This window comes from Schistocerca piceifrons, chromosome 2, assembly GCF_021461385.2.
Source record: "Schistocerca piceifrons isolate TAMUIC-IGC-003096 chromosome 2, iqSchPice1.1, whole genome shotgun sequence".
Classification (NCBI taxonomy): Eukaryota; Metazoa; Arthropoda; class Insecta; order Orthoptera; family Acrididae; genus Schistocerca; species Schistocerca piceifrons.
The window spans coordinates 855943355-855963882 of record NC_060139.1 but is presented as its reverse complement, the minus strand read 5'-3'; the positions used below and the strand labels follow the sequence as shown (position 1 = coordinate 855963882).

The window sequence follows — 20528 nt, the reverse complement described above, 5'->3', positions numbered from 1 at the left end:
AAATGAGATTGATAGGAAGTGCAAAATGGCGAGGAGGAATGGCTAGAGGAAAGATCTAAGGATTTAGAAGCATATATCGCTATTGGAAAGATAGATTTTGAATAAAGGAAAATTAAAAATGCTTTGAAGAAGCTGTAAGGATGTCAAAACGACAGATGGAAAACCAGTCTTGAAAGGTGGAAGGAGTATATAAAGGGTCTATACAAGGAAGATCAGCTTGAAGGCAATATTATAGAACTGGAAGGGGACATAGATGAAGGTGAGAGAACTGAAAGAGCTGAAGTGAAACAAGACCCCAGGAGTAGATGACATGACATTCTGCCGGAACTACTAATAGCATTGGGTGAACCATCCATAACAAAACTCTTCCATCTGGTGTTAAAGATGTATAAGACATACTTCCAAAGAAATCACATGCTGACAGGTGTGAATATTACCAAACTATCAGCTTGATAACTTGTGGTTGTGAAATATTAACACGAATTCTTTACAGAAGAATGTAGAAGCCAGCATTGAGGAAGGTAAGTTTGGATTCCGGAGAATTGTATGAACATGCAAGTCAGTACTACCTCTACAGCTTCTCTTTGAAAATACGTTAAGGAAACGCAAACCTATGCTTATGGCATTTGTAGACTTAAAAAATAGCTTTTAACAATGTTGACTGGAGTACTCACTTTGAAATTCTGAAGGTAGCACGGGTAAGATACAGGGAGAGACTAAGTGTACAGAAACCAGACAGCAGTTTGGAGAGTCGAGGGGTGTGAAAGGGAAGCAGTGGTTGAGAAGGGAGTGGGACAGGGTTGTAGCCTATCCTGGATGTTTTTCACTCTTTAAATTGAGTAGTCAGTAAAAGAAACCAAAAAGAAATATAAGAGTACAAATTGAAGTTCAAGGAAAGAAATAAAAACTTTGAGGTTTGTTATTCTGTCAGACAGCAAAGGACTTGAGAGTAGTTGGACAGAGGGGAGTTGAATGGAATGGGCAGTGTGTTGAAAAGAGGATAGAAGATGAACATCAACAAAAGCAAAACTATGATAATGGAATGTAGTTGAATTAAATCAGGTGATACTGAGGGAATTAAATTAGGAAACGAATCACTTAAAGTAGTAGATGTGTTTTGTTATTTGGGCAGCAAAATAACTGAGGATGGGCGAAGTAGAGAGAATATAAAATGTAGACTGGCAGTGGCAAAGAAGAAGGAAGAAATTTATTAACATGAAACATAGACTTAAGTGTTGGAAGTCTTTCCTAAAAGTATCTGTGTGGAGTGAAGCCATGTATGGAAGCGAAACATGGACAATAAACAGTTTAGACAACAACAGAATAGAAGCTTTTGAAGTATAGTGATACAGAAGAATGCTGGAGACGAGATGGCTAGATCACATAAATAATGAGGAGATACTGAATAGAATTGTGGAGAAAAGAAATTTGTGGCACAGCCTGACTAGAAGAAGGGCTCAGTTGATAGGACACGTTTTGAGGCATCAGTTTAGTATTGGAGGAAAGTGAGGGGGGGGGGTAAAAATTGTAGAGGGAGACCAAGAGATGAATACAGTAAGCAGATTCAGAAGGATATAGGTTGCAGCAGTCATTCGGTGTTGAGGAGACTTGCACAAGGTAGAGTAGGATAGAGAGCTGCAACAAACCAGTCTTCAGCCTGAACTGCAACTACAACATTACTTCTTTATATTTTTCGCCATGCCCTTGAAAGGCTGTGATTTTTTTTTTTTTTTTTTTTTTTTTCAGTGTGTCCCATAATTTCTGTTAGGAAAACTCTGGAATAACATACTCGTTTCTTTCATTTTAATAAATTGTATATTGACAATAACCATATACATCATAGAATGTATAGTATCTCTCAACATAAATATCGGACATAGTCTGTACACAGAACAAATGAATCTGAATGTAAGATTTCATTTGTTGCTCTTCTCACATCATTTACATTATGAAATTGTATATATTCTTAGGAGTTCTGCACCTCTTCAGAGTAGATCAGCAACTCAATTAGCCTCAGAAATTATATATACATGCATCAGCAGCTACCTCTGTCATGTCCCTTCTCACATAGGTGCATTGTCCCTCAGCATGATCAAGCCACAAGCAAATAAAATATTGGATTCGAACAATATTTGTGATCTAACATAAAATATCTTTTTATTCATGAGTATTGTAGGTCGTTAAGATGATGTAGGTATACTCCCCTGGGGTGGTATGTAACACTACAATAGTGTAACACTACAATAGTGTAAGAATTTTAGAGTATGGTGGTGTTTGGCAAAGTGAAAGGGGAGGGGGCGTGAAGTTTGTGGTAAGTGTGCTCACATATCTGATTCAATATATATTGTCACAATTCTGTAATAAGAGAGGCATGGAAAGAGCTCAAGGCAGTATAGTCCCATCACTTCCCGATTCATTTGATACTGTGTTCAAACAACAAACCCTCGAACATGGTGCTTTGAAAAAGGCGTTAACTTAAGTTGCAAGTTATAGTGGTTGGGGAAAGATAACATGAATCATCCAGAGCTGCAGCAATTATTGTTTAGCCGCACCAGAAATTGTCTGCTCAGAAACGTGCACAGGCATAGATCCATGTGTGTTAAGAACATTATGGCAGTTCTGGAACATTGAATAAATATCAATTCCTTTTAGTTTTGGTGTGTGGTTTAGTAGTTACTTTTTCTCTCCAATGATGCACAGCAATACCTGTGTGGCTGTGGTGGTTATTCTGTCTTTGTGTTGACTTTGTCTCCAAGGAGGTCCATATAAAAATGCAAGCCCTAACACAAAACTGAGAGCGCAGTTGGATGCGTCTTTCTTGTACCAGCAGAAAAGACCACCAGACACCGAGCTCAGCAGAAAAAAATGAGGTGCCTAAAATAATTGCTATTTTAAGCTTCAATTTCCTGTTAGCTTAGTGAAATGATCACACCTCCCTATGATATCCTTGCCACGCGGGAATGGTGTGAATATTTATTTATATGTGTAGGTCATTCAAAGAACCTACACAACTGCACCCCCTGCTGGGTGCTGGTGTGATCCATATTACTGGACATCATTGCTTGGAACTCTTGGCCTATGACCAAGTTTACCTTGTTTACTCCCAAAACGTGTCATATATATATGTTGTGGTCTTCAGTCCAGAGACTGGTTTGATGCAGCTCTCCATGCTACTCTTATCCTGTGCAAGCTTCATCACCTCCCAGTACCTACTGCAACCTACATCCTTCTGAATCTGTTTAGTGTATTCATCTCTTGCTCTCCCTCTACAATTTTTATCCCCCGCGCTGCCCTCCAATACAATATTCCACGTGGGAAAAAATATATAAAAAGCAAAGATGCTGTAACTTACCAAATGAGAAAGTGCTGGTATGTTGATACACACAGTAAAAAACACACAAATATTCAAGCTTTCGCAACCAAAGTTTGCTTCATCAGTCATTTCAATCCCGGGAGGTAAGTCTTTCCACTCCCGGGATTGGAATGACTCCTTACCCTCCCCCTTAAAACCCACATCCTTTCGTCGTTCCATCTCCTTCCCTCTTTCCTGATGAAGCAACCTTGGATTGCGAAAGCTTGAATATTTGTGTGTGTGTGTGTGTGTGTGTGTGTGTGTGTGTGTGTGTGTGTGTTTTATTGTGTCATATCAACATGCCAGCACTTTCTCGTTCGGTAAGTTACAGCATCTTTGTTTTTCATGTTGTTTTTACTACTACTACTACTACTTCTACTTCTACTTCTACTTCTACTTCTTACAAAAAGTTTTTTAAAGGTTGTTTCAACAGGCGCATTTGAATGCAGTCTGTAGTTTGATTGTTGGACTCTAACCACTACATTGTCCAGGAGTGTGCAACCGTTTCACGTGTTTACCCAAAGTCAATAAGTGTTCATACCATTGCTACAATGTGGTGTGCTGAGGCTTGTTGATAGTGCAACCATCGATGCTGTGGCGAGGAGGTTCATCATTTATGGCCCAGGCATGTGCTCCTGTCGTAATCCACATGTTTCAGTGATTGAACCAGACTCATTCTTCAGCATCTCGAATACACTTGAATGGGTTCAAGGTACATCTGCAATACCTTGACGGCCTTGGGAGAGCCAGTCCTGATAAAACTCTACCATCTGGTGAGCAAGATGTATGAAACAGGCAAAATACCCTCAGACTTCAGGAAGAATATAATAATTCCAATCCCAAAGAAAGCAGGTGTTGACAGATGTGAAAATTACCGAACTATCAGTTTAATAAGTCACAGCTGCAAAATACTAACGCGAATTAATTACAGACGAATGGAAAAACTAGTAGAAGCCGACCTCGGGGAAGATCAGTTTGGATTCCGTAGAAATGTTGGAACACGTGAGGCAATACTGACCCTACGACTTATCTTAGAAGCTAGATTAAGAAAGGGCAAACCTACGTTTCTAGCATTTGTAGACTTAGAGAAAAATTTTGACAATGTTGATTGGAATACTCTCTTTCAAATTCTGAAGGTGGTAGGGGTAAAATACAGGGAGCGAAAGGATATTTACAATTTGTGCAGAAACCAGATGGCAGTTATAAGAGTCGAGGCGCATGAAAGGGAAGCAGTGGTTGGGAAGAGAGTGAGACAGGGTTGTAGTCTCTCCCCGATGTTATTCAATCTGTATATTGAGCAAGCAGTGAAGGAAACAAAATGGAGGAGAAATAAAAACTTTGAGGTTCGCCGATGACATTGTAATTCTGTCAGAGACAGCAAAGGACTTGGAAGAGCAGTTGAACGGAATGGATAGTGTCTTGAAAGGAGGATATGAGATGAACATCAACAAAAGCAAAATGAGGATAATGGAATGTAGTCGAATTAAGTTGGGTGATGCTGAGGGAATTAGATTAGGAAATGACACACTTAAAGTAGCAAAGGAGTTTTGCTATTTGGGGAGCAAAATAAGTGATGATGGTCGAAGTAGAGAGGATATAAAATGTAGACTGGCAATGGGAAGGAAAGCATTTTTGAAGAAGAGATATTTGTTAACATCGAGTATTGATTTAAGTGTCAGGAAGTCATTTTTGAAAGTATTTGTATGGAGTGTAGCCATGTATGGAAGTGAAACATGTACGATAAATAGTTTGGACAAGAAGAGAATAGAAGCTTTTGAAATGTGGTGCTACAGAAGAATGCTGAAGAGTAGATGGGTAGATCACATAACTAATGAGGAAGTATTGAATAGGATTGGGGAGAAGAGAAGTTTGTGGCACAACTTGACTAGAAGAAGGGATCGGTTGGTAGGACGTGCTCTGAGGCATCAAGGGATCACCAATTTAGTATTGGAGGGCAGAGTGGAGGGTAAAAATCGTAGAGGGAGACCAAGAGATGAATACACTAAGCAGATTCAGAAGGATGTAGGTTGCGGTAGGTACTGGGAGATGAAGCAGCTTGCACGGGATAGAGTAGCATGGAGAGCTGCATCAAACCAGTCTCAGGACTGAAGACAACAACAACAACAACAACAACAACAACAACAACAACTGCAATACCTTTATTCGTTTCCGTACCTTCTCTGTGGTAGAACGTCATGTTGATACCAAAGTCCACTGAATCCATGTTCGTTACTCCCCAGTACCGGGACATTTTTTTTTTTTTTTTGGGAACACACACAGAATTACAGGTTTCAAACCTTCACAAAAATTTCATAGCACATTTACAGTTATTAGTTCGCATATATATTCCTGGAAAACCTATTCAGCTTTACGTTGCATCATGGTTTTTACATTTCATCATTGTTACAATAATCCGACATTTAAAATATGTTGACACACTGGGTTTGCATATTTCTTACTCTGTACATATATATATTTTAATATGACATACACATTTCTTTACATAAAATTGTACAAAAATTTGCATAAACACTGTACAGAAATTATACGTACAGTTCTTGTGATTTTATGTCACGCAACATCTTTCAGTTTTTACGTTGTCATTTTTATCACATTTTTCTCCTAGGCATATCCATTTGAATGTTCATTTATGAGGAATCTGTATTAATAGTCTCATCTTACTTTAACATTATACAGGTTCTCGTTTTATCAACTTCATTTTCCAGTATTGACAAAATATTTGCATACAACATTATTACATGATGCGCTTAAGTTTTGTGTTCATATACCACACATAACATGACTATCCATCGACAGATGTGGAGGAAGGAAAGCTTCATAACATAAAATCATGATAAGCCTACATAACAACATTTAGCTACGCTTCTGACAAGTTTACTAAGTTGTGCCTTCTGGAAATGTTATGTGCAGGAAGCAGCATTCATTTTTACTCAACCACTATAGTCCTTCATTCATCATGAGAGAACTAATGAGTACATCATTTCATGACTATCGATGCATGTCAGTCCACATACTTCTTCTTTACTATTTACTGAAACCTTCTGGCAGTGAAATATTGTGTTATACAATGTTTCTTCATTGACTGTAAACAGCGTACTTCAGTGTTGGTGACTTGTACTCCTTTTGCTACATGATATCACCCTTGTGTATTCTGTTGTGCATGAATTTATCTCTTCAAGAATTGTACCAATGAACAAGTGTAAAACGATGTTGAGACCACTTGTGTTCGTGTGCAAATGTACTGTAATAATTCTTGCTTGGCGCTCTTCTGTCATGTGGATTTGTAATGCTTTGTCTGACCACTTTTCATTTGGTAGCACAAGATCTAAGTGCAACATTTTTAACATCTGGTGTACTGCAGATATTTTGTGCACACATTCAAACCATCACTCTCTCACACACATGTTTATATATATGATTATTTATTTTTGGTGCGGCCCTTGTGCTTTGGTACCAAACACCTAACTATTGTGTTCCATATTTTACCCAGGATGTGATTCTGCATCATTCACTGGAAAGACACTTAAATACTAACTTAAATGCATAGTTGCTTGCTGGCTACTAATGCATCACACTTTCAGTATTCATATATTCAATTTCTATCAACACGCAGTTCATTCTTTACCGAGTTATGAGTTGTAAGAGTGCACGTGTTTGTACTGCGGTTGTCACTTTGACTTACCTTATTGCACCTGTAAAGAAAAGTGTTGTCTTATGCGGAGCACAATCTTCTCTCTTGTAATATATTCAAGACTTTATTTATATTGCTTCATTCTTCATGTAAATATCCCCTTTCATGTAGGCAGTGAATAGCCACTTGTATAAATGTAAATAAGTTGGACATAGTATCGTAGTGTTTAGCTAGTTTTCTGTAGTTGTTTACTTCATCCTCTGTCTATATATATTTCTTAGCTTAATGCCTCCTAATTTCTTAATCTTAGTTTAGTTTTGTAGCTTTGATGTTTTATTTTCTTACTAGTCAACTCGTATTGCAAGGTTTCTCAAAGTTTAGATTGCTTAACGTTTCTTTGCTAAGCTGTGATTGTCATCTGGCAGAGATCCATTGGCTTAAGCTGTGCTGTGTACATGCGCGTAGTGAAATCTTCCCTTAATTCTAAACATCAGTCTTAGTAAGCATATTCAAATGGACAGTATGTCATCTCTTATATACACTTACATGCATTCCTCCAAACTGTGCTTCATCAGCGTCAAATTCTGTTTAGTGCACAAATTCATGTAAATCTTTGTGTGGTAAGAACCCTTTTTCCTCACCACTGTTTAAGCATACTAACTTATAGACTCCCGAGTGAGGAATTTTTGGTATAACAAATGGCCATGTGTACAGCAGTTGCAACTTGCGATTCAGTTTACCATACTTTGTCCGTAACTAGGGGTGATTCTTCTGTAAAAGATTCAGTAGAGCATCACTATTTAAAAGCTGCTGTGGTATAAATTTACTGAAGGAAAAACACTAAGCCAAGATATCCCTTCAGTGTTTCTTATTTTGGGGTACAGATTAGTGTCTGATAGCATTGAGCTTCTTAGGGTCTGGAAATATGCCTTGAGGTGAGGTTTGTGTCCAAGGAATTTAACCCTTTCTGTACCAAAATGTGACTTCATTAGATTGGCTGTGACTCTGTTTTCTGAAAACCTGTACAAGGCTTGAGCCAAGAGCCTCAAGTGTTCTGACCTTTTGGGGTAGCCATCAATAAATCAACATAGGCAATTACTCTACTTAACAATTGAGGTTCTAAGACTTGATCTAAAGCAGAAATAAATGGGCCTGCACTGACATTCTAGCCATAAAGGACAACACAGAACTCGTAGCTTCTGACTCCACATACAAAGGCAGTGTACTTACAGCTATCTTCATGTAGGGCAGTTTGCCAGCTAGAGGCTCAGAGATCTGTTATGCTGAGGGGCTTAACGTTAAGGAGTTTTAGAAGTTTTTCTTCCTGGTTACTCAGCAGCATCTTGACAGGCACAACAATTTTATTAATTCGTCGTGCATCAAGCACAAGGCACACACTACCACCTGATTTGCTAATGGCCAAAATGGGGCGACCGTATGGTGATGAGGGTGGTTGTATTATTTCCCAGTTTAGCATTCTATTGATCTCTTTACTCGCAGCATCCTCCTTGACCCATGGAATGGGGTAAGACGAAAAGCAGAAGGTTTCATATGGTTACACCTCTGTTTTGTATTTGTATCGATTGATTATACCAGGGTGTCATCTGAAAACCTAAGCATACAGTATTAAAAGGTTCTGCAGTTCTTCTTTTTGTTCTTCTGTGAGACAGGCTGACTCACTCACCTCAGCACACACGATCTCAGGGCCTATTTCCTCTTCCTGTGATTGCTCAATTCCCTGTGTGATTACAAACACGGCGGTTGGATAGAATAATTATATTTGAACATCAGAAGTGTGTTTTGGTTTGCTTTCTCTGGCGTTTGACCTGAATAGGTCTACTGAATGTTGTGGGTTGTTCACAATGAAGTGACACTTCCCCTTACCAATGTCAGTTTGTGCTTGGTACTTCCAAAAGGTGTTATTGCCGGTAAGGCAGTTAACTATTAACCTTTCCACCACAAGAAAATGCATTGTAAAGAGAAGCTATCAGTTTGAACAGGAATCCCTGCCTGCAACTGTATGCCTTTAGACTTACCTCCTACAATTTTTTGTATTTTACAATTTTGGACTGGAAGTGTCTGTATGTGTCCTCATTTTTGTAATTGCTCAGACCAACCCTGTAAAATTATATTAATGGTAGCTCCAGTGTCCAGTACTATGGGTACCCTTAAACCAAGTAGTTGTGCAGTGATTGCTGCCTGTACTGTCTTCATTTTCATCCTCACAGATGGTAATATCTTCCTGATACAGGTCATCTTTGATATAACCACAGTTTCCATATCTTAAGCTTTTAACGAGTTCCATGCCCCCATCCCTATTACTGGTCATTGAACAGGGGCCTATCGAGACCAGTTAGTTTTCTGAATTACCCTGAGCACTGACCACCTCACACCATGCATCTGGTTTCGCCAGTTAGTGTCTTGTGTGGCTCTCAACTCAAAATTTCATTGTCCCTGGCCACTAATCAAAACATAATTTTGATTGTAGTAATTATAGTCAGGCTGCAGCAGATTATTTTGATGCCCGGTTGCGTCCTGCCCTTGTCAGTGTCTGTTCAGGTCATTGCTCCAGGTTGGCAGCACATTGTTCATCTGCTGACAGTAACCTCTCTGGCCATTAAATCATGACCGATTCAGACCTGGGTTATTTTTGTACCCTCACTTGAATTTTTGTCCCTTTCCATTACCAAATTGGTTCCTGTTGGTATTGCTGAGGGGGATATGGCTGCCAACCATGTGGGCTGTTATTGCCATTCCCACTGTGTTGTTCGTTAGTTCTTGTGGGGGTCTGCCTGCATGCCTTCACTTTGTGGTTGCGAAGGTCTCTCTTCGTAGATAAGATCAATGGAATTGAGATATTCTCTTTATTGTGCTCAGGAGTGATGATTGACAGCTGGTAGCTGGCTTTTCAAAAATTTTAGTACATCCATGTGTGGTGTCGGGTTTGTCTGTTAACAGGTTTCATTTAGATATTCCTCGAAGTATGTTCTACACCCTCCTTGGTTACAGCTGAATGGCGCAGGGTTATACATTTCGCACCACATTCTTTCTTCTATTGCGGTGGACCAGAACTTGTCTAGGAATGCCTTTTCAAGCTGTCCATAGGTGTGACATTTTTCCGCCATCTCAGTGGCCTAGAGCGCAACATAACCCTGTGTATAACCTACTACAAAATGTATCTTCTGCACTTCAGGCCAACGTTCCGGAAAGCTCTTATGAACCCAACTGCCTTCATTCACAGGCAAAGTAGAAAGGCATGCATCACTGTCTTGTTGCCAGTGTGTCATTGTATTGATGTATTGGATCGTATTCTGAATACCTCTGCACATCAGGGACAGAAGTCGGCAGTGCCTGCTGTATGTTATAATTGTGATCTATTTCATTTGACAGGTTAGGGTTCAAGTGTGGCTAAATGTTCTTATTATCTATCCTGTCTGTTGACAGCTTGGGTTTGTGTGTTCCCTTTTCTTTTCAATACTACTAACGATATTAGTCCATGATTTTTCCTTCACTGCTTTCAATCTCTTACCTGTTTCAGCTCTTAAGTTCTTTCTGTACCTTCATTGCTTCCTCAGTCACATCTACACAACCCCTGTGTTCATGGATTACCTTCTGTGCCAGCCTTGGTTTGGCTCAGCTCTATCCTTTGTTTCCTTAATGTCTTAATTTGTCATCCTTCTTGCCGCTTTCTCATGAACTGAGTATTTAAACTTGTGCTACTTAGTTTCAATGACAGGTCTTGCACTTGTTCAGGTAGACCTTTTACGTTGTTTGCAACCCATCAACAGTACCCATGATTGTATTTATATTCTGGCACAATTGTGACTGCTCCTGTTTAATTTTTGTCTGAACCTCAAATACCTCTCTTCACCTTTTCCACAAACTGTTTGTGTCCTAGGACACTTTCTGGCTTAAATTATTTTTGTCTTGTGACAAATCACTGGGCAACTGTGTTATTAGGTCTTTCCCAGATAATTCATTTGAAAGATCTGCAGGCAAATCTTTTGCCAAGTCATTGAACTGTTATGTCGATTTTGAAAACAAAGAGAATTTGCTTTTGCTGTTCAAGTAATTCCCTTTGTGTATCTGTCTTGTTCAGAAACATCATTAAATTTTTCATCAATACTTTCTTTGAGTGTGTGTTTTTGCTCTTCCTTAAGCTCGTACTTAAAATCATTAAAGCCTTATGTAAATAACTGTTGTAATATTTGCGGCATGATCGAGGTTTCTGGTGTCACAATGCACCTTGTCCAATCATGTTTACATTAGGTGTAAGTGTGGCAGGCAGAGAACAATTTAATAAGTCCGCACTGTCACACACTACATTTTCACCAAGGGAAAAAATACTCCCTGGAGAAAATTGTGAGCTTGTCTCTCCTACTGTATTTCGAATGATGATGATGATGATGATGATACTATCATCTGTGTCCATATCAATTGAAAAATATAATTGGTTGTTGTCAATGCAACCAAAATTTTCAGTTTGGATTTCATTTGTTGCCACATCCATTTTGGCAACTTCCTGTACCTGGTTATCTGCTGGTAGACTGGCAACAATGTGTTGTGTGTACTTATTTGCTGGTACTTTTACAAAATGAGAAGATAAATGAATACTTCAGAACATAAAATATTCTGTTTGTAATAATGAGGATACCACTAATGAAATCTAATCAGTGGTACCTCACTAACAAGTTTCAAAATACATTGTCAGCATAACTCAATTGTATGCCTACATTTCTCTCCCTAAAATTAATTTTCTGTCCAAATGTCAGTATATTTTACAAAAATCTGTGATTTGGTTGTTGAATTAGGGAAGTTACTGCTATCACTGATGACAGAGATGCTATGAAGTAGAGTCAGGCAACCAGTGGATCTTGAATTTTCCTACCTTTGTGTTGGCATTCTCACTTCTTGCTGAATTAATTCTCCAATTGATTTGTTTCATCTTTCACACATCTTGTGATTTCCATCCTTGTTGCAGTAACATTGTATCTCATTTATGAAACAGAGAAAGACAGCAATTGGTATAATAGAAAATTTACAAAATTATGTAATTTTAAATTATTACAAATGTGCTAACACTCTCCTGATGGCGATATCGTAGTGTAGGGCGCCAGATATAGTGGTTGGGATGAGAAATAATGTGGATTGTCCAGAGCTGCAGTAATTATCATTTAGCCGGCACCAAAGGCTGTCTTCCAGGAACACATGCAGGCATATATATCTGTGTGTGTGTGTGTGTGTGTGTGTGTGTGTGTGTGAGTGTGTGTGTGTGTGTTAAGGATATTGTGGCAGTGTGGAACGCTGAATAAATGTTAATCCCTTGTAGTTTTGGTGTGCGGCTTGGTATGTACCTGTTTTCCCCAATGATGTACAACAATGCCGATGTGGTTGTGGTGGCTACTCTCTCTTCATGTTGACTTCATTTCCGAGAAAGTCCTCGTCACATCGGGAGAAGGAAATTAGAACATAGCCCGGTAGTAGAATGAAAACTTGCAACATCCACATATTATAACTTTTACTTAACACATAACTGAGAGAGCACAATTACATGCATCTTTCTTGCACCAGCTCAAAAGAATGTCAGATATTGAGACTGGTGAGAACAACAAATGAGGTACCTAAAATAATTGCTATTTTAATCTTCAATATTCTGTTGGCTTATTGGGATGATCATAGCTCCATACGATACCTTTTTCGTAGGGGACGGTGCGAATATCTATTTATATGTGTAGGTAATTTAAAGAACCTACACAAAGTACAAAGATCTCTCTGTAAATACTAAAAAGAAGGCTGGTGCTAAATCATGAGAGAAAGAGCTGAAGCTTAGTAATGCAAGTAAGATGGTTGGAAAAGCTGAGAGATAATCATCTACATCTTACAATGTGCAATAGAAAGCAAATGATATTGTCCAAAGTTAAAATAAAAAAAATTGTAGTTGAAGCATTCAGTTCTGCAATGGAGATTGAGCTGTATCAGTACAAAGCATAGGACTCCACAACTGTCAGTCTCCTGCTTTATATGTTCTGGTCTCGTGCTTTACACAACAAATACTGAAAATCTGCAGAACCATTGATAATGTTGTACTAAAAGCAATCATATTCCAATGATACAGATGTGATAAAGCCAGTTTCAGTAGATTGAGACAAAATATCGGCATTCAAAAAATTGAAAGTGGTAGAAACACTTAAAAAATGCTTCGAAAGAATACTTAAGCAGAAGAAACAAGATGTCTGTTAAGCTGTCACTGGATATGATACAATGTACATTGTGTGATCTTTTTAACTTTTCTATGGTTATTTTATAAAGAAGGCCTAATTTCGAATGTTCAGCCGCTTCTGTTGATACTGTTTCAGTAACTCATCTCCACACAGCCTTTAGTGTTAAATTATCTTTGTGCCATAACACTTTCTTTAATTTCTAGATACAGTATATTCGATAAGTACTGTTCTGGGGCTTCAATCTCTGGAGCCATTAAAAGAAAACACTGTGTGTCAATAATTGTTGCACCTCTCCAATGGGTAACTGCTGAAAATTTTATTGTATTATAAATAGTGTTTCAATTGAATTATTTTGCGTATTTCATGTTGAAAATAAATCAGTGGCACTGTTTAGGAAGTATAATCAATAGAATTTGTATTTTGCCTTTGATGATGACGAATCAGTTGTTAATAATGTTTATCATCCCATATAAAGTGTCTGTCTTTCAACCTGATATATTTTACTAGCCAGAATATGCATGTGGGTCAGGCTGTAGATCACATGACCTTGTGGTTTTCCTAATTAGTATGTGGCTGGAGTTTACATAGATGAATACAGATGAATCCAGGACTGAGCATCAAGTCCATTGAAAGTTCTCGTTAGGAATTACTAAGAGATACACTTATGTTATAAAACTTTTATCCATTCAGGATTTGGAACACTGTGACTGTCTTGTTAAATGTTTCAGGAATTACTGCATCCAATCGCTGTTTTTTTCTTCAACTTTTATTTATTCATGGCTGGTTTCGAATCGCTTGGTAATTCATCAGATGATACAATTTAGTTTGCAGTATTGTGGGGGTCATGCATCAGTGGCAAATACAGAGACGAAAAAGTGAGCACTGTATGTGGAAAGAATATTAAGATTGTAAGATTAATTTGATGGTATTACTCACTGTTTTTATTCTTGTGGCAGACACTGCTCTGGAAAACATAATGTGTGCTTATCAGTATCGTTAAATATCAAGCACTTTTCCACCGATGGCAACTCCCACATACTTTACAAAATATAAACAAATCAAAGAGTGTGGCTGTTGTTGTCTCCAAAGAGTTTTGTGGAGACAGAGATTTTCTTCGCTCATTTTTCATTTTGTGTGGCATTCGCAATAAAATATACATTTATTACACTACTTTCTTTGTAAAAATTATTATGCTTTTACATTCCAAATTTTTTTAATGCTATTTACAAAATCTACAACAAAGTTTCTGGTAGTGAAGTTATGCTTTTTCACATTGCTCAATAAAAAGAATAGTATACATATGGGGATGGGAGCGCGGGCGGGAAGGAGGGAGGGAGGAGGGGGGGGGGAGAGAGAGAGAGAGAGAGAGAGAGAGAGAGAGAGAGAGAGAGATTGATTGTGTGTGTGTGTGTGTGTGTGTGTGTGTGTGTGTGTGTGTACACAAATTAACTTGTAACAGGGCAAACAGGTAGAAATTTTGAAATCCGATACAAAGAGCACACTGATGCACTCAGTTTAAAAAATTTAAATAAATCCACTTTTGCAGCCCATCTAGCTCAAAATAGTCATTCAATCACAGTTATAAAAACCAACCTCCACATTCTACACACCGTAGTCAAAGGAATAAAATTGACCTCTTGGAACAATAAGAAATTTTCATACATAACAATAAAACACCCCACACCATCTTAAAAAAACAAACTGATTTAGCAAACAACCCATTCTTCAAAAATTATAAATAGTCCTTAAATTTGAAAAACTAATAAATACTGTACTCATCCACTCCCATACCCATTCCCCACCTCACTCATACCACACCTAAACACCATCCTCTCTAACTCTTTCTTTTGCCCCCCCTCCCATTCCCCATTCTCTCTCTCTCTCTCTCTCTCTCTCTCTCTCTCTCTCTCTCTCTCTCTCTCTCTCTCTCCCCCCCCCCCCCTTGAAACCCCTCTCTCCCTTGCGCCCCCTCTCTCCCTTGCGCCCCCTCTCTCCCTTGCGCCCCCTCTCTCCCTTGCGCCCCCTCTCTCCCTTGCGCCCCCTCTCTCCCTTGCGCCCCCTCTCTCCCTTGCGCCCCCTCTCTCCCTTGCGCCCCCTCTCTCCCTTGCGCCCCCTCTCTCCCTTGCGCCCCCTCTCTCCCTTGCGCCCCCTCTCTCCCTTGCGCCCCCTCTCTCCCTTGCGCCCCCTCTCTCCCTTGCGCCCCCTCTCTCCCTTGCGCCCCCTCTCTCCCTTGCGCCCCCTCTCTCCCTTGCGCCCCCTCTCTCCCTTGCGCCCCCTCTCTCCCTTGCGCCCCCTCTCTCCCTTGCGCCCCCTCTCTCCCTTGCGCCCCTCTCTCCCTTGCGCCCCCTCTCTCCCTTGCGCCCCCTCTCTCCCTTGCGCCCCCTCTCTCCCTTGCGCCCCCTCTCTCCCTTGCGCCCCCTCTCTCCCTTGCGCCCCCTCTCTCCCTTGCGCCCCCTCTCTCCCTTGCGCCCCCTCTCTCCCTTGCGCCCCCTCTCTCCCTTGCGCCCCCTCTCTCCCTTGCGCCCCCTCTCTCCCTTGCGCCCCCTCTCTCCCTTGCGCCCCCTCTCTCCCTTGCGCCCCCTCTCTCCCTTGCGCCCCCTCTCTCCCTTGCGCCCCCTCTCTCCCTTGCGCCCCCTCTCTCCCTTGCGCCCCTCTCTCCCTTGCGCCCCCTCTCTCCCTTGCGCCCCCTCTCTCCCTTGCGCCCCCTCTCTCCCTTGCGCCCCCTCTCTCCCTTGCGCCCCCTCTCTCCCTTGCGCCCCCTCTCTCCCTTGCGCCCCCTCTCTCCCTTGCGCCCCCTCTCTCCCTTGCGCCCCCTCTCTCCCTTGCGCCCCCTCTCTCCCTTGCGCCCCCTCTCTCCCTTGCGCCCCCTCTCTCCCTTGCGCCCCCTCTCTCCCTTGCGCCCCCTCTCTCCCTTGCGCCCCCTCTCTCCCTTGCGCCCCCTCTCTCCCTTGCGCCCCCTCTCTCCCTTGCGCCCCCCTCTCCCTTGCGCCCCCCTCTCCCTTGCGCCCCCCCTCTCCCTTGCGCCCCCCCTCTCCCTTGCGCCCCCCCTCTCCCTTGCGCCCCCCCTCTCCCTTGCGCCCCCCCTCTCCCTTGCGCCCCCCCTCTCCCTTGCGCCCCCCCTCTCCCTTGCGCCCCCCTCTCCCTTGCGCCCCCCCTCTCCCTTGCGCCCCCCCTCTCCCTTGCGCCCCCCCTCTCCCTTGCGCCCCCCTCTCCCTGCGCCCCCCCTCTCCCTTGCGCCCCCCCTCTCCCTTGCGCCCCCCCTCTCCTTGCGCCCCCCCTCTCCCTTGCGCCCCCCCTCTCCCTTGCGCCCCCCCTCTCCCTTGCGCCCCCCCTCTCCCTTGCGCCCCCCCTCTCCCTTGCGCCCCCCCTCTCCCTTGCGCCCCCCCTCTCCCTTGCGCCCCCCCTCTCCCTTGCGCCCCCCCTCTCCCTTGCGCCCCCCCTCTCCCTTGCGCCCCCCCTCTCCCTTGCGGCCCCCCTCTCCCTTGCGGCCCCCCCTCTCCCTTGCGGCCCCCCTCTCCTTGCGGCCCCCCCTCTCCCTTGCGGCCCCCCCTCTCCCTTGCGGCCCCCCCTCTCCCTTGCGGCCCCCCCTCTCCCTTGCGGCCCCCCTCTCCCTTGCGGCCCCCCCTCTCCCTTGCGGCCCCCCTCTCCCTTGCGGCCCCCCCTCTCCCTTGCGGCCCCCCCTCTCCCTTGCGGCCCCCCCTCTCCCTTGCGGCCCCCCCTCTCCCTTGCGGCCCCCCCTCTCCCTTGCGGCCCCCCCTCTCCCTTGCGGCCCCCCCTCTCCCTTGCGGCCCCCCCTCTCCCTTGCGGCCCCCCCTCTCCCTTGCGGCCCCCCTCTCCCTTGCGGCCCCCCCTCTCCCTTGCGGCCCCCCCTCTCCCTTGCGGCCCCCCCTCTCCCTTGCGGCCCCCCCTCTCCCTTGCGGCCCCCCCTCTCCCTTGCGGCCCCCCCTCTCCCTTGCGGCCCCCCCTCTCCCTTGCGGCCCCCCCTCTCCCTTGCGGCCCCCCCTCTCCCTTGCGGCCCCCCCTCTCCCTTGCGGCCCCCCTCTCCCTTGCGGCCCCCCCTCTCCCTTGCGGCCCCCCCTCTCCCTTGCGGCCCCCCCTCTCCCTTGCGGCCCCCCCTCTCCCTTGCGGCCCCCCCTCTCCCTTGCGGCCCCCCCTCTCCCTTGCGGCCCCCCCTCTCCCTTGCGGCCCCCCCTCTCCCTTGCGGCCCCCCCTCTCCCTTGCGGCCCCCCCTCTCCCTTGCGGCCCCCCCTCTCCCTTGCGGCCCCCCCTCTCCCTTGCGGCCCCCCCTCTCCCTTGCGGCCCCCCTCTCCCTTGCGGCCCCCCTCTCCCTTGCGGCCCCCCCTCTCCCTTGCGGCCCCCCCTCTCCCTTGCGCGCCCCCCCTCTCCGCCCCCCTTGCGCCCCTCTCCGCCCCCCTTGCGCCCCCTCTCCGCCCCCCTTGCGCCCCCTCTCCGCCCCCCTTGCGCCCCCTCTCCGCCCCCCTTGCGCCCCCTCTCCGCCCCCCTTGCGCCCCCTCTCCGCCCCCCTTGCGCCCCCTCTCCGCCCCCCTTGCGCCCCCTCTCCGCCCCCCTTGCGCCCTTCCCCCGTGCGCGCCCCCCTCTCCCCCCCCCGTGCGCCCTCCTCTCTGCCCCCCGTGCGCCCTCCTCTCTGCCCCCCGTGCGCCCTCCTCTCTCTGCACCCCGTGCGCCCCCCTCTCTCCCTCTCTCTTTGTTTCTCTCTTCCCCCCCTCTCTCTCTCTTTCTTTCTTCCCCCCCTCTCTCTCTCTTTCTTTCTTCCCCCCCTCTCTCTCTCTTTCTTTCTTCCCCCCCTCTCTCTCTCTTCTTTCTTCCCCCCTCTCTCTCTCTCTCCCTGCCTTGCTGCCTCCCCACTCCATATGTATACTATCCTGTTTATTGAGCAATGAGAAACACGCCAAACATAACATCACTACCAGAAATTTTGTCCTAAACACTTTGTTGTAGATTTTGTAAATAGTATAAAAATTTGCAATGTAAAAATATAATAATAATTTTTATAAAGAAAGTAATGTAATAAATATATGTTTTATTACGAATGGCACACACAACGAAAAATGAGCAAAGAAAATCTCTGCCTCCACAAAACTCTTTGGAGACAACAGCACGCACACTCTTTAGTTAGTTAATATTTTGTAAAGTGTGTGGGAGTTCCCATTGGTGGAAAAGTACCTGTTTCACTTGATAGCAGTGCCTGTCACAAGAATAAAAACAGTGAGTAGTACCAGCACATTAATCTTACAATTGTAACATTCTTTCCACATACAGTGCTCACTTTTTCGTCTCTGTATTTGCCACAGACAGATACATGACCCCCACAATACTCCAAACTAAATTGTATCATCTGATGATAAATTGCCAGGCGATTCGAAACCGGTCATGAATAAAATAAAAATTGAAGGAAAAAATGTCGTATTGGTTGCAGTAATTCCTCAAACTTCTGTTATATCTCTGTCATATTCATGCTGTATTTCTGTGATTTCTATCATTTCTATACCCATACTTTTGAAATATATAAATATTTATATGAGTAGATTTAATATACATTGCCTGGCAAAAGGTGAAACGCACAGGAGAAATGGTCAGATGTATATGTAACTTCATACACGCGCACACACACAACACACACACACACCACACACACACACACACACACACACACACACACACACACACACACACACACACACGCCGGAAGTTGTATAAATAATTAGAGTGGGTGTTCTTGAGAATGAGCATTGTCAGACATTGAGAGGTGACTGGGAAGGTCAAAGAGATGCTGCATACTTATGTGAGACACTATTATCAGCACCTGACATGGTTTGAAAAGAGCCTCATTGTCGTTCTGTATTTGGCAGGCTGGTTGAATTTCAAAATACCCAGATTTGTGAGGGATTCTGGTGTGACACTGGCCCAGTGCTGTACTGGCATGAGAATGTGAGGACAGGCTTTCTCTTGTCAAAGTTCTGGTCAGTCATGCCTGACCACCACTAGGGTATATCATACTATTATAGGAACCCCTCCACATCAGCACCTGCCATCCGAGAACAGGTAATGGAATCTGTGCAACTTTTTGTGTCGCTCTACATCATTGATCAGAGACTAGCAGCAGCTGGACTAGGGAATTTTCTTCCCCATGCCTAGGCAGCTGTTAACGGCATAACACAAACAGTTACATTTGAAGTGGTGCCAAGACCTGGGCAGCATGGACTTCTGGTTGAATGAGGTTATACTGTGTTGAGGTGGTGAACCGTGATTCTGCACTAGCCCAGATGGCCATCATTGGTGAGTACAGCAGCAACCTGGGAAGAGAACCCCTTTCTTTCTATGTTTAGATGAGGAAACAGTAGGGTTAATCAGGGCTTTATGGTTTGGGGAACTGTTTGGTATGACTTCAGGTCAAGGCTGCTAGTAAATGAGGGAACGCTGATGGAATAGTGATACGTCAAGGATGTCCCACATCCTCAAATGTTACCTATCATGCAAAAAAATCATTGTGCAATTTTTCAGTGGGTTATGCTCGCTCACACACAGCATATCTATGAACTACCTGTGTTATGTTGAAGTATTCCCACAGTCGCAAAACGACTGCCAAATAAAAATTTGTGTGATTGCTGTGTTGGCTTCTGAAATGACCAAGTGCCAAGGAGAATTCGCTGTGAAGCAGCTGTGGATGAGGTGGGTGCCGCAATAGCTCCCAGTTGATGAAAGTGCACATGGCACATCATTTCAGCACAATGTCTGGCGATGTTTTAATTGCAATCCTCAAGAGTTTTTGCACGGATTTGAGGCTGTTGATGAAATCTGCATCCATCATTACACACCAGAATCAAAGTGGCAATCAAAAGCAATGGACCAAAGGCTGGTGAAAGTTGCCAAGAAGCTGAAGATATTTTGTCAGCTAGTAAGATGATGGACTCTTTTTTTCCAAGGAATAATCATCATAGATTACTTAGAAAAAAGGCAGAACCATAATTGGACCTTGTTATGCTGCATTGTTGGCTCATTTGAAACTTGAGTTGGCTGAAAAAAGACCAAGGTTGATAAACAAAAATGTCCTCTTTTATAAGGATAATGCACCGTCCCACACATCAGCAATTTCAGTGCAAAACATTATTGATACCTGTATCTCTTTTTTGCTTTGTCTGTCCTGTTTATAACTACAAAGGGGAAAAAAAGTCACAAAATGTGTACTAATCACAAAAATCAGTACTGTTAAACACACACCCTAAAATGAACATCACAGAAGTGTGTGGCAAAGTGGTGCTGTTACCAGGTGACGGTGGCACTC

General features: G+C 43.8%; 1 protein-coding gene across 1 annotated transcript in view; it reads left to right on the top strand.

The window, feature by feature from the left end:
• Positions 1 to 20528, top strand: part of LOC124774854 (ubiquinol-cytochrome-c reductase complex assembly factor 1) — a 147682-nt gene that overhangs the window by 114934 nt on the left and 12220 nt on the right. The gene's annotated exons all lie outside the window — the stretch shown is intronic.